The 12,133-nt window shown below is 43.0% G+C and overlaps 1 long non-coding RNA gene across 1 annotated transcript in view; it reads left to right on the forward strand.

Annotated features, from left to right (window-relative positions):
- Positions 1–5,497: 5,497 nt before the first annotated feature.
- Positions 5,498–12,133, forward strand: part of LOC311511399 — an 83,221-nt gene continuing 76,585 nt past the window's right edge. Inside the window, exons 1-2 of the long non-coding RNA XR_014709278.1 lie at positions 5,498–5,639; positions 9,752–9,808. This is a non-coding gene — a long non-coding RNA (uncharacterized lncRNA). The remainder of the gene's footprint in view (positions 5,640–9,751; positions 9,809–12,133) is intronic.

Genomic DNA, 12,133 nt, shown 5'->3' on the forward strand with positions numbered 1-12,133 from the left:
ATCCCACTTAACAATCAATAGTCTCAACAACTGGAGAACATTCTTTAAGGGTTTTTTGAAACACCCAAACTTAAGTTGTACTTTAAAATGTTGTCTGTGGTACATCTGCACTAAGACCTGCAGCACAGCCATGGCTAGCCTGGGTCAGCTGACTTGGGTTTAGGGCTATTAACTTGCAGCATAGACATTTGGGATCGGATTGGAACCCCGGGCTCTGAGGCCTTCCCACCCCATGCTCCAGCCTGAGACCAAATGTCTATGCTGCAAGTTTATAGCCCTGTGAGCCCGAGTCAGCTGACCCAGGCCAGCTGCAGGTTTTTTATTGCAGTGTCGTTGTACCCTGTATGGCAGGAAGTCCTGATTCAGCCAGTACATTGACAATTGCAAAGGCAAGAGCGGTGCCAGAGAATATTTTGTTTGCCAAGTTTCCCTTTGCATATGTAATTTATTCTCTGTTCTTGCTGTTAAAAGTTAACTTTGAATCTATTTGCTGTCTGTGGCCAGAGCTTTTCTGATTCATGTATATTGCCTTGGTGATGTGAAGTCAAATTCATCATAGCAAAACCCCTATACTATTAATATCTGGCTCTTATACAGCACTTTTCATTAGTAAATCCCAAAGCACTTTACACTGGAGGTCAGTGTCATTATCCCCATGTTACAGATGCGGAAACAGATGCAGAGAGAAGTAAAGTGACTTGCTCAAGGTCACACAGAAGCAAAACCAGGAATAGAACCCAGCTCTCCAGAGTTCACAATCCAATGCACTATTCACTAGGCCACATACTTCTTCCCCATTGTAGCAAATCCTAAAAGAAGCTACAATAGACTTTCACTGGCGTTTGTCTGCACTTTAGCTTTCATGCATCCAGATGCATTCTGGGAATGAGGCAAATTAATGGGCTCTATATTAGTGGAAATATAGGCTCAATAAGTTAATTCAGTATTTTTTTCTCTCTTGTTTGTGCACACTTTGTGTGATTTAAACACATCATGTGGGCAGTGATAGTCAGGTCTCATAAGTTAAATATGGTTGAGAGCCCCATCTAGGGTGCTAAAGGAACTTGTCTTGGTGACTTGATAGGAAGTATTTCACCTACTGAGTTAGTAATGAACCAGTGGTGTAGCGTGTTGTGAGCAGGCACTGTGTTGTTATTAATACCCTGGCACACTTCTTTAGCTGGTGTAAATATAAGTTACACCAGCTCAGGCTCTGACCCCATGTATTAGATGAAAGATGATGTTCAAAGCCAGAAGGGACAATTTTATTGTGTAGTCTGACCTCCTGTATAACACAGGCCAGTCACCCGGTTACTGCTGTATTGAACCCAATAACTCATGTTTGGATGCCTTTCTGGCAGACATGCTTTAGTCAATTTTTATATGGATGTATGACCTAGAGATTTTTTGCCATTAACAATTCCAAGGCATCTCGGTCTTCCGCCCAAATTCCAGATTGCGTGTTTTTCCTAAAATTCCTCCTGCAACTTTAATTTGGTATGATAGTCGTCGCTTCCTGTCCTGACATGGCTTCACCCACATTCCCACCCTTCACAAAATAGCTTTAATTTTTATCTCACTAAAGAGCATAGCAACCAAAGTGTCTGAGCAACCAGAACAATCTTCATAACGATGACACCAGCAGAGCCAGCGCTAGGCATAAGCCGACTAAGGCCATGTCTACAAGTTTTGCCAGCATAAGTGGTCGTGTGCACAGAGACATAGCTACTGCCAGTCGTTGGGAGTGGTTTAATTATGTCGGCGGGAGAGCTCTCTCCCATTGGCATAGAGCGGCTACACGAGAGATCGTACAGTGGTGCAGCTGCATCGGTCCAGCTGTGCTGCTGTAAGGTCTCTAGTGTAGACATGGCCTAAGCAATTGCTTAGGGCCCCGAGCAGCTCAAGGGCCCCCCCCCCCATTTGCTTTCTAGTATGTGTCATGTGGGGAAGGGGTTCAAAATATTCCTGCTTAGGGCCCCCAGTGTGAAAGCACCGCCACCAGAAATGGCATCTCGTGGGAAATATTTCATTTTTAACACCAGGCATAACTGTAGTGCCCAGCCTGGCCTCTGGTAAGCACTTACAGGTAGATAGATACAAGCTTCCCATATGGTAGTGCTGGCACGTTCAGGGTGCCTGCTGTTTGCATATGGGAGAAAAAATCATGAAAGAACTCAAATCCCCCCGGCAAGAAGATGCTGTAAATAGTGTGGCCAAGTTTCAGACTCTCACAGTACAGTGGGACGGGATCCAGGCTTATTTGGTGTCAGGAGAAGGAAGCATTTTATGCATCCTAGACACACTGCCTCAGCTGGATTTACTAGCTCTGGAAGGGGCAGATGTTGGGCTCTCAACAGAGTGGCAACATCCGAAGCAACAATCGGTCCTTAGTGGATCTTGCTGAGTTGCGCTGGTGGGCTTTCTCACGAGCCCAGAATGAAGTGATGCCGTACCAGATTCTGTTCCAGGCTCTTGCCTCAGGGCACAATTTATTGGATAAACAGAATTTAGACATAATCTCAAAACAAAGTAGTTCCTCTGCCCAACATGGGCTGCTTTCCCCTCACCTCTCGCAGCCCTTCGCGGTCCTTGCCCTGACCCAGGGACTCCTGTTCCTTGCATTCTCACTCAGCTTGCCTGCCTGGGCGTCACATAATAGCTAGCTTCTTTCCCCAGCCACTAGTCCTAGTACAGGAACTCAGCTTCCTGCTCCCTGCAATTTCTCCAGCCCAGCTGAGTTCTTGCTGGCCTTTTTAAGGACCAGGTGCTCCTCAGGCTATCACCTGAACCCCTTGCCCCACAGGCTCAGCAGAGAGGCTGCTTATTAGTCACAGGTGGAGCTAGGCCCATTTCCCATTAATGGGGCCAGTCACTGTGAAAACAAGGAGCACTTAGCTAAACCTGGGGTAGCATCACTGCCTAATTACAAACACTGCACCATTGGCCGACAGGGGGCTGGATACCTTCCAAATGCCAAATAATTCAAGAGAGAATCATTTTTCTGGACTCGAATGCCCCATGTTAGTTTTCTTTCAAGAAGAAAATTGGAGATGGAACGCATTCCACTTGGACAGAGGATTCGTCTGCAAGCCAGGCCAACGCTCTGCTAAATAGTCACCGTGCCAAGTGCTTATGGGTAATTAGGCATGAAGGGAATCGGCAGTCTGCTCCCTCCACTGTGTCTCACAGACTGCATATTTGCAATGTGCCTTCAGAGTTGTGGCACTCAAATAGAAAATGGGCCCTGGACATACAGCCCCCACAAGGGACTCAGTTAGTTTATCCGTAACGCTACTGGAACATCAGAGATCTTTGAGTGGCTGCGGCCTTTCAGCTTTAGCTCCTCATGCACTGAAAGCAGGAAAAATGGACTCATTTGCACTGGTAACTCCTTTTGCAGTGAATGAGGATCAGTATCTGACGCCTCTTGATGCCAAGGGCTTAATGGCACTATATTAGGTGGCAACAGGAATTTCATATCGTTCTGTTGGATGGTTGCGATGCACAGCTAGGAAAAAAAAAAGTTGGAATGATGGTCCAGGTATAGAATCCAGTGCATTTGTCTGCTTTTGTTGCCCTCATAAAGTCACTTGTGAAGGCAAGTTTCGTTGTGTGAAATGGAAATGTAGCAATGGGAAACCTCCTTTGTTTAGTTTTGGTTAGCAGAGTGTAGATACTTCAAGCCGTGTTAACATTTCTTGTTAATGTATGTTAATATTTCTTGGTTTTATACAGGCCACAAATATAGCAAGACTTGCCTTTGTTGTGGATTTTTCTCTTGGAACCGTGAACAAAACTAGGAAGTGAAGAGACGTGTGAACTCAACTTCTGAAATTTAGTTCCTGTTCCAGGCAAGGGATTCAGATGAGTTCCTAGTCGATCCAAACTAGTGCACACCCAACACAACAGTGGGTAAAAGAGATCCCTAACTTTAAGCTGCAAAGTTCAGGAAGTTTTTGGATCCGAAGTTTTTGGTTCACCCAGTATAGAGTTCAGACCTGGATCCAATCTCTTCCAGAGTCTGGAGTTAGTCACACTCAAAGTTCAGGTTCAGGCCCATCTCCAGTTTCAAATGCAGGTCCCTATTCATTTCTCGAGAACTCCACTGAAGTTCATGGCGTTAATCAGGGATGAATTTGGACCATAGAGTTTGTAAAATCTTCCCAGCAAAGGTAGACACATGTGTTTAGCTCTCCTTGAGCTACCATGCTAAAAATAACAGTGTGGCTGGGGTGGCATGGCTCATGGTTTGGGCTAGTTTGCCTAAGTATGTACCCAGAGGGTTGAGCAAGGAACCACCGCCCGGGTGCTGTGGCCACACTGCTATGTTTAGTGCACTAGTTTGAACATACTTAGCACATCTGTCTTCTCATGCCTGTCCAGCTGCAGTGTAGACGTACCCTTGGTGGGAGTCTCATGCTATTTGGTGTTTTTACTAAAACCTCAGCTCCTGGAGTCATGAGAATACCAACTTTCATTTAAAAAAGAGTAAATTTCTGGGCTTTATGGTTGTGGAGAAAAGCTGGAAAATGTGACCCAAGTGTAACCTAAAGTCTCAAAATCCAGACAGCAAATAAAAAGAACCTCCCCCCCCAAATATTGTTATTTGTTTTTTTAAAATCATAATTTTAAAGTCGATTTTTTGGGGAGGGGAAGAGGTCTGATTTATGATATTTTGAACACTTGGAGATGGCAATATTGTAATTATTAAAGTGCCAGGAATGTGCTCCATCCTGTACAGGTTATTGAAGTAGACAGAGCTTGCTGTCTAAGGCCCTGGTCTCATTTTCATTGAAGGTAATGGCAAACTCCCCTGGACTAAGAAAGGAGCAGGATTGGGCCCTAAATATTTAACTAAATCAGAAGGGAGTATTGTGTCTCTGGATAATCCATTACTATGCTAATTTAAGCAACGTTTGTAGGGGAACCTACAACTCTAACTCTGTATGATGCATTACAGCAGGAAATGTTTTCCTTATTTTAAAGTGAGTTTGGGAGGAATAGATTTGAAAGAAAATTGCCTTATGTTATCAGCACATTTAACCATTACTGAAATGCTGATCCAGTTTTATTTTCTTAGGGGAGAGCGTAGCTTTAGCTGAAGCACAAAAGCAAACTCTACCAAGTGTAGAAAAAAAACTCACCCTGATGTGTCCTATTTGACAAACTGACCTGCGGGTCACAACCTGAGTTTATTGATCTGTGGGGCCTTGTCTGGGTATCGGGCCTGTTTTCTGGACTTTGGTTGCAGCTGCATTCCTGACTTCTGAAAGAGTAGGGGGTGTGGACTTCCACTAGGAGTAACCACTGGGAAGGAAGTAATGTTCATTAAGTGTGTTTCATGCAGAGGCAATGCAGGACCAAGCATGCTCAGTGCAAAAGCTTGTCTCCTTTGCCTGTCAAGCCCTGTGTTTGAACTCATTCCAGAATACTGGATTTACTTTTCACAAGGAAAGAATACCTGACTGGATTGCATTTTTTCCTTCTTTCTTCTCTCTTGTAACCAGAAGATTGGAAACAGTATTCTTTTATGATCAGTTCAGTGTCAGTAATACAATGTGCTTGAATGCAAATATGACTATTCCAATGGAGAAAGAAGAGGAAACTTTGCTACCTGTGAAGTGAAGACTTCTTCTTAGGTCAGTAAAGAGGTTGAATAGAAACTGTTTTCCAAGTATTTGTGGCAGTAGTTTAATGTTGTTTCCTACCCCACCCCACCTCCTCAAATACTTTAATATAAATTATATCAAACTTCTTTAAAAAGTTCATCTTCTAAGCTAAACAGCAGCTTTATTGTTGTTCAGTATCTCTGATAAGATAAACCTGTTTTACATGAAATCGCTGCAACAAAAGTTTATTTTTTTGTTGGGCAAACTCCACTTTTGAAAACTTGATACTGTTGACCTTAGCAGGTTTTTTAAAAAAGTGTTTGCTAAGAGCTCTGTTCTTTGCTTCTATGCTGCATGATTAGAGTTTTTAAAAGGCTAATCTCCCTCCCCCCGCAGCTGAAAATAGGACACATTTTTGAAGAATACACTCTGTCTTATCAAGCAATTCTTGTGGCTAGTTCATATGGTCATTTCCAATCTGAATGTAGATGTTTTACCTATTAATGTAAGGCTCTAGTTCTTTCTGTGAAATTTATTATTTGTTTTGTTGCCAGGAGGTGGGAGGAGATTTTACTTTAAAAAAACAGGTTTAGAATAGTGGATGCTTGCATTTTGAAATAATTTAAGAACTTTACACTTTTTTGTTTAAGAGCTTACTTAAAAGTTTCATCGACTGAGATTTTAAAACACTTTTAACTTTTGTAGAGGGGAAAGAACAATCTTTTTCTTGATATGTTGTACTGTCTAAGGGAGAGTTTTCTAAATATAGGCCAAGTGTTCAAGGAAGAAAATGACTATTAAATGAGAGGTAGACACAAATAATACAGAGTTTTAAAAGGTGTCTTTAGTCTATGGCTATCCTGGACAGATTAGAAACTGTGTTTTCATTTAGTTGCTCGTGCTGATAAATGCTCATTTCAAATGTACTACAAAGAGGAGATTTTTCTTACCAAAACTTAACATTAAATTTAACTGGGGAAAGTATGCACTGCACTGACTCTACAAATTATATGTTGGAAGTGTCTTTTAACTCTTGATATAATCCAGGAAATAAATAAGGACTATGCATATGCAGAAGTAAATTACTTTGTCGTAAACTATTTTTTCTGTTATCCAGTAGTACTAAGAGTGGAATTGTTTCTTTGTGGAATAAAGCACAGCTCAGCAGAAGGAAGGTTATTGATAGATTAGGAATGGCATGTTCTGTTTTGGGGCTAGCAATGCACAGGTTTTACTACTGAGTTGATTGTAAGTGAAAACTCTGCAACTTCATGTACAATAAGTCAGCAGTTTTATTTTCCAATAGCAGGGGTGGGGTGTAGAGTGGGAATGATGGGGTTATCTGACCTGTTTCTTTTGGATCTTTCAATTGATTTGCATTGGGGTCACCTGCTACCTGCAGAACAGGAAAGAGGCAAGGATATCTGGGGCCAAACAAAAGGAATGTGAAAATGACCAGACCTGAAGCACTCTGATCCTTTCTCTTTTCTCTGTTCTTCACGTTGGCGTCAAGGAAGTGTTTGCCTGGAAGCAGGACAGGAAAACCCACCTAGGTCTGCCCCCTCCTGTGGTTTAGCAAGCTTCAGAGGATCATGGAGTCAGTGTGGTCTACTGGACTTATGAGACCTGGGTTCTATTGCTGTGTGGCTGAGGCAGGTCATTTCTGCCCCTTTGTGCCTCAGTTTCCCTCTCTGGAAAATGGGGTTAGTGACATTTAGACAGTTTTTTGTAAAGTTCTGTGAGGCCTTTTGATGAAAGGTGTTTTATACTTGCAGAATAGAGAGAGGCTTATGATGCAAACATTCATAACCAGATTTGGATTTCAAATACCGCTAACTTTGAGGGTCTTAAGCTCCACAGATTTGGCTCAGGTCATTTTAGTGATAGGGACCATTCACAAAATTTTGATGTAGGCACAAACAGCCCCTCCGTCCTATCACCACTCCCCCCTACAACTTGAGGGAGTTCAGATCCAAACATTCATGTTGGACCCATCTCTAGTGCAAGACAGAAACTATCTTTGGATGATTGCAACCCATCTCTCAGTCTAAGATTTAGCAACTGGTAGGGCTATAGACGTTATCAATAGAAAAGAACTATTAGAATATTGAGTCCATTCCCCCCAACAAGGGAAACCCCAACACTAGATGAGCCCCAATCTGTTTAAAGGGATACTGCCCATTTCCCATTCACCACAGTCCCCCAACGGAGGACCAATCAGCTCTTAACCTGGTCCTCCATTTGGCCTCACATCACCTTTATTTTTATCTCCAAACTTTTCTCTCTCCTGTTTTTCACACTAGAAATGTGCTGGTGCTTTTATTCCGCATATGAACTTAAAGCGTCTGTTTAACTTCTTTAGTACCCAAACCTTTCCAAGCTCTCACCCATATCCGATGCCATTCATAGCCAACAATATATTCAATGTATGTCACTCTACTTGCCGTTCCTCTGCTCTCACACTCATGCAGTGAGTCTTGGATTGCTGAACAATTTAAATGGGGTAAGTGCTATAATGCAGTTCTCTGCTCTAATTGCCATCTGTGATCCTGCTCATTCGCCCTCCTTAAAATTTGGGACAAGTCTTTTGAAACGGCCACCCAGAACAATCAGACGTGATTGTTTGATGGAGGAAGTAGGAGTAGCAGACACACGGGACGTTCCATGCTACCCCAAAGCAGCAAGTTACATTTGCTTCGAGAATGGTCAGCATCCTGGGGTGGAGTGGGACAGGACAGAAACACAGTGGCCCAAAGTTTCAGGAGTGAGTAGCAATTGTGGGTGCCCCTCCTCAGACACTTTAAAGGGACCTGATTTCAAGAAGGCTGATTTCTGCTCAGCGCTTTCTGACAATCCAGAGCCCTTTGAAGGGTCCCAAAAAGTGAGACATCCAAAATTTCAAGTCACTTTTGAAAACCAGGCCCAAGACACCTACATCTCTGGCGAGGTCCCCATGTACCACTGGTGTTTACGGAGCAGACCTTGGAAAATGTCGTACTTTCAGACAATTGGAAACATACGGGAATATGGTGGAGGCTCTCAGTATCTCCAAGCATCCTGGGGGTAGACGGCATAGCTTTGCTTATTCCGTTTCGAGGCCGATACGGTGTAATCTCGAGCAGCTGTTGCGAACCAGCTCAGCAAACCTTTCTTTGTCAGCTGTGCCTACTCTCTTAAAAGGGCTGGGGCAGAAATGCAGTGCAACATCTCTTATGACATCTAAAGTAGCATTGCCTTGCACAGTCCTTTCTGCAGTATTCAGGCAGGAATGTGAGATCTTGCTCTGTACTTCTGCCCTCGTTCAGAGGGCTCTTCTTAAGGCTCCTGAGCCAAGCCGCGGGAAGCATTTTTGTGTTCATTTGTATTTCCAGCCTCAGTTCTGATTTTGATTGAGACTGATTATCCTCATCCTCTTTATTAAACCCATGAGTGTGCCCCTTTCTTCCATCACCCGCCCCCCGCGCCCCATAGGAATGCAATGGTCGTAATGACGGGGAGGTGGGGAAAATGTGGGAATCCAAAGCAGCAGCATCAGGAGCATCCTTAGAAGGTTACATTGACCTGTTCTGCCGCCCATTTACCACAGAGCCTAGCGTTTCCTGTGAAGGCTGCATTGCAAGTTGGAACATGTACGAGCAAAGCTTTTCTCCGAATACTGCTATGCTTATGTTATTGGCTTCCCCCACTGTAGCACATTTGTATAATTTGATTGGTAGACCAGCTTCACCGAAAGAGGAAAGAATTTATATCCCATGTCCCTCAGTTACTGAAATGAATTCCCCGAGCCAGCGGCATCAGCACCGCAGGACTAGCCAGAGCTCTAAGTGCTGCTGCAGATCAGAATAAAGTTGAGCAATCTCAGTTCATCATGGACTAGCAGGAGCAAGGGGCATTAAGGAGCCTTGTCAGAGGGAGCCTGTCCACGTTAGGGGACAGAAGGGGACAATATGGAACTAATCTCCCAGGGACATCTTTGTCTAAGCTGAAGACACTGATTTTCTTCTTGATGTTAGAGAGAGGCTGAAAGTATAGTCACATCATTGCTGTTGGGACATAGGATAGGGCGGTGACCATAACCAAAATACAAACGTTCAGTGCTTTATTTGTGTTGCTGTAAGAAAAAAATCTGTTTGTTTTTACAGGTTGCAGTGGCGATAAAGGCAATTACATTTACAGTGTTGTCCGCAGATATCATAAAAGTAAGTACCCAGTTCAGAGTTACATTGTATTTCAATATGGGGAGAAGTTTAGATTCTACTTACCAAAGAACAATACACTTAAGCAGGAGATGTGCTCAACTCCCATGGACTTTCAATGGGAGTTAGGTGTGTGACCAATTTTAGGAGCTTTTGAAAATCCCACTAGGTTCCTATCTGCATCTTTAGGTGCCTAAAGACCTTTGTAAAACTGGCCCTCAGTCTCATTGACTTTCCATAGATCTTAAACTCTTAAGTGCTTAAGTCATTTTTGAAGATGGGATTTAAGCTTCCCTAAGCCACATAGGTGATTTTCATGATTTTGCCTATCTGCTTTAAAATAACAAATTGAATGTAACACCGGTTTTGGCTGCTGTTAATGGCTTCTATATTCAAAAAGGAGTTTGACAGAATAGTCAATAGCACAGCAGTATAAACTAGGTACTGAAAACTAGAGCTCCAAAATTCAGGTTCCGATCTGTATTGCCAGAACCTGCAAAGTTCAGGAGTGTTTGGGATCCAGGATTATAGTTTGGCCCGTTATAGCGGAGAAAAATAGTTGTGACATTTATTTCTGCCTCCACTTTGGAAATCTGAACCCCCACAAAGTTCAGGGCTCTGGGGCTTTGGTTTAGCCATTGTAGAGGTAGGAACCCACTGCAAAATTTGGGACTAAATTCAATGCTGATGTTGTCCCTCTGCATCTAAAAGTTTGCAGGTATCTGAATCTGGGACTTTGATCTGGGCCATGTCCCTAGCAGAAAATGAGTGGTGAAATATCCTGCATTGACACGTAAAGACCCTGAAAGAACAGGTGTCTTTGCTGAACTCCTTCCCTCGTGCTCTCAGGGTTCAGGTGGTTGAATAAATGAGTATTGTGTTCACCAGGCAGCAGGGTTTAGGGTTGTTCTCAAGTCCTTTGTTTGTGTGTATGTGAAGCCATCAATGCATCATTCCTTCTGCTTCAGCTGTTTGCGACTCCCATCTTCTCTATTGATTTTGCGCAGAACATAGTGCCCTGGAAGGTGTGACCTGTACCTCTGGCTAATTTATTTCTGTCATGCTTGTAGGATTTGGGGAGTGGGGCAGTGGGGAAGGGGACAATTAATTCAAGATGTGGAATATAAATCCAAGCTCTGAAACCCTCACAGACTTTCCAGTATCTCAAAGTGCCCCCTACCATCCCCAAATTCCTTAGTTTGTATTCTGTAGGGTTTGGGTTGAAAAGGGAAATCAAATTCATAGAACTAATAAGGCAGATCACTCTGGGATAAACTCTTCTTGGTGACGTTTGTGTGGGCTAATATTTATTCAAAGTTTGCTAGATTTCAAAACCATTTTTTAAACTGTCTAGTTTATGGGCTTGAACCAAAAGCCCGGATCTGAACTCCCTAAAGCTTGCTTTAATCTGAGCATCGCTACTTGAACTCATCGGTATTTATTTCATGGAGTGTGGAGGAGTTGGATTTTATTTGGTGCTGAAAATTCACTTTGGCTGAGAGTGGCGGTGGTTGAAAGATATGCAGTTGTTTTTATTTTAATATTGTAATTAGGATTATTCATGCCATGGGCACAAATGTTAATCTTCTCTGTCCTGGCTTTCTTTTGTTTATAATCAATGAAATGACATTTGCGTTAGATATGTGAGTAAAAGCCAATGCTCCAAGTTTATAAATATTTATGGGCAGATTCTGTCCCCCTTGCTTACGTTGACTAGTGACTTTCTCTCTGAGTAGTCCCTTTGAAATAATGGCCCTTGCTCTCAGATGTAGTGCTGAATACCGCGACTTAGTCCCAGTGAGTTCCCTCAACTTTGCAAAAGAGCAGTGAACTTTTTGGCTCTGATTGAAATCATGTGACATTCATGGCAGTGTGTCATGATTTCAGCAGGCAACTGGGTGGAACTCAGCAATTTAGAGTAAGTTTTGCTTGGAGATTCTGAGTTGACTCGAACCCAGAATGCCAATAGAGGCCCCGTGAGTTTAAGAGTTAAAGTCAAAGAGAAAAGGAGTACTTGTGGCACCTTCGAGACTAACCAATTTATTTGAGCATAAGCTTTCGTGAGCTACAGCTCGCTTCATCGGATGCATACTGTGGAAAGTGTAGAAGATCTTTTATACACACAAAGCATGAAAAAATACCTCCCCCCCACCCCTCTCTCCTGCTGGTGTGTGTAAAAGATCTTCTACACTTTCCACAGTATGCATCTGATGAAGTAAGCTGTAGCTCACGAAAGCTTATGCTCAAATAAATTGGTTAGTCTCTAAGGTGCCACAAGTACTCCTTTTCTTTTTGCGAATACAGACTAACACGGCTGTTACTCTGAAA

Source organism: Lepidochelys olivacea (genome assembly GCF_965140295.1).
Source record: "Lepidochelys olivacea isolate rLepOli2 genome assembly, chromosome: 22".
NCBI classification, from domain to species: domain Eukaryota; kingdom Metazoa; phylum Chordata; order Testudines; family Cheloniidae; genus Lepidochelys; species Lepidochelys olivacea.